Raw genomic sequence first — 2,393 nt, 5'->3', positions numbered from 1 at the left:
ACCCGTCCGGACCGTGTGACCCGCTCTGTAACCCTGCAGCGTGTACAGGCAAACTGTCTCCTGCATCCAGGAGGGTCTCTTCATGTTCCATCTGCCCATGTAAAGTTGAAATCTCACAATTCAGTACTCTAATCGACCCAAATGTGCAGCCCAATGCTACAAAGTCCCTTTACACTGTGGTATTAAGCTCAAGCCTTCCACAAGTCCCTTTTCAAAGCTCCAAATCCATGGACACCCGTACAGCAACAATCAATCGCTGAACTGCAAAGTCCCATGCTATACCGAAACCACCGGCTGGTACACACCGCTCACACTGTGAATGTGCACACACACACTTTAGACAAAATAAAAGTTATTTAAATTTAAAGGTTCCAAAGTATTATTCAGCAGTGATACGATGTGGCTGTGCCTTTATTTGAAGATGACTTTTATAAGAAATAGCATTTCTAGAAACAAAGAGCAGTGGAATTTTTTTTTTTAAGTGGTATTCTTCCTAAAACTTCTTAAAATATGTTTTAAGAAAAAAGAAAGCTGGCAGATGTTTGTGTCCAGTTACACCTTTATATTTGTAATAAGTTCCACAATATAATTTAAGCCAAGCGGTTAAGGTTTACAACTGTGAGACCAATACAAAATGATGAACCGCTTGGCTTTGGAACCAGTGACAAGAGAACACTACCTAACATCTTTAACATCTGAAGACTGGATGACATCTTCAACAAGTTCAAGAGACACTCTCGGAAACAGAGGACAGCTTCAAGGAAAGCATTTCATTCAGGGGCCATTCATCCCACCTACATGAATTAATTCACTTTGACAACTACAACTTTTGGTGCGTGTGTGCACATTTCCTATCACTTTCAACTGCTTTTAAAACAGCAATTCCCACCATATAATGTAATATTCAAGACTACATAATTTACAATGGTTTAAACAAAACTGCCTGCTGTTAAGAATATCTGGTTTATATCCAGGGTTCATTTAATATTCATTAACTAGGAACCTATCTTATACTTGATAAACAGTTTTCCAGAAACAATAAATTTATTTCCTCTATTTATGGCTTGATGGATGAATCTCCCTCATCTACTTCTCTTGAACAAGGCACCTTAGGTTGAAAATGTCTTTCATATGAAAGACTGATAAACACCTAATTGTCTTTCCTTTCTTCAAATAGGTTTCTGCATTTCCTTTATCATGACAGAACACAATACACTTTATAACAATTGTAACAACTTGTTCTACACATTGTTATACATCCTGTGGTCCAAGAAATTAGACACTGAAATGAGTGAAAACATTAATAGAAAAAACCTAATAGCTTTCCTATGAGATCCTAAAGCTACCCATGGTTTTCTTTGTCTTAGGAAGCACATGTTTTTTCCTACCAATATACCTTCTTCACAGTTCAACTTTGAGTCCCACAGTCTTCTGACTCTATGAAGTTGGTATGGAATTTAAACACCAAAATACTCAAAGAATATGTTATTTCTTCTGCTTCAAATAAGGCTTCTGATTCCTGAGTCAGTGCGGGTTATCACGGGGCATCTATGGTAAGCTACTTCTGGTCTGCAAGTGCAGAATTTCTAGAAAAATCAAAATCCATTCAAGTTTCCTTGATGTTAAGCATCTAAACTGTCCAGGTGGGTAGACAGTCAGGAACAGGAGCCGCTACAGCTGTGATGTTGTCAGTCATTCCCATCGATGGATCAGACTGCTCCATCTCCTAGGTGCAGCTTCCACTATCCACGATCCCGTACGCATTACACCAGTTTTGGTTGTATTACAAAACCGTAAATACATGATGACCTGGCATCACAGTACCATCTGACTTGTGTTATAGTAACATCTGACTTCTATGAAACGTTGTCAGATTTTTCCTTTTTGTAGGGGATTATCAAACGTCACAAAGTCAAATTAGTTGTGAAGTATACCTCCTGAGCGACAAGTATAACATTTGAGGTTACTGAGGTTAATAGGTAACCTCATTTGTTCCCCCAAGTTTGTTAACAAACTTTTCTGATTTTTTAATGATAAGAATTTTGTGGGGTTTTTTGCATTGCTCCCTCACATCCCTGAGTTATGGTTTGAAAAAACATGAAACCCTCACAGCACTAAGGCATATGGATTCTTGCTGGGATTATTAGTTAGCTCCAGAGCCCACTTCACTTCAGCGTGTGATTTTTGAGCGCAGCCAAATCCTGCTTAGCACTTCATCATTGATTGTGGTGTGATAACTTGGAAAGAACTTCACACGCAAGTAAGTGTACCCGAGAAGAACAGTTACTCCATATGAAGTTTCTGCCCTGTTTTGAAGACTACAGACATGCACCAGCACATCAACTAATGGAGAAAAAAAAAATCTTGGATTTGATTGCAAACCTCTTCTAGTG

General features: G+C 38.6%; 1 protein-coding gene across 1 annotated transcript in view; it reads right to left on the bottom strand.

Annotated features, from left to right (window-relative positions):
- B3GNTL1 (UDP-GlcNAc:betaGal beta-1,3-N-acetylglucosaminyltransferase-like 1) overlaps positions 1-2,393 on the bottom strand; it is a 118,572-nt gene that overhangs the window by 16,589 nt on the left and 99,590 nt on the right. The gene's annotated exons all lie outside the window — the stretch shown is intronic.

Source organism: Pterocles gutturalis, unplaced genomic scaffold (assembly GCF_000699245.1).
Source record: "Pterocles gutturalis isolate BGI_N339 unplaced genomic scaffold, ASM69924v1 scaffold16224, whole genome shotgun sequence".
Classification (NCBI taxonomy): Eukaryota; Metazoa; Chordata; class Aves; order Pterocliformes; family Pteroclidae; genus Pterocles; species Pterocles gutturalis.
Note: the sequence above shows the minus strand (reverse complement) of the source record. Positions and strands in the feature narration are given on the sequence as shown.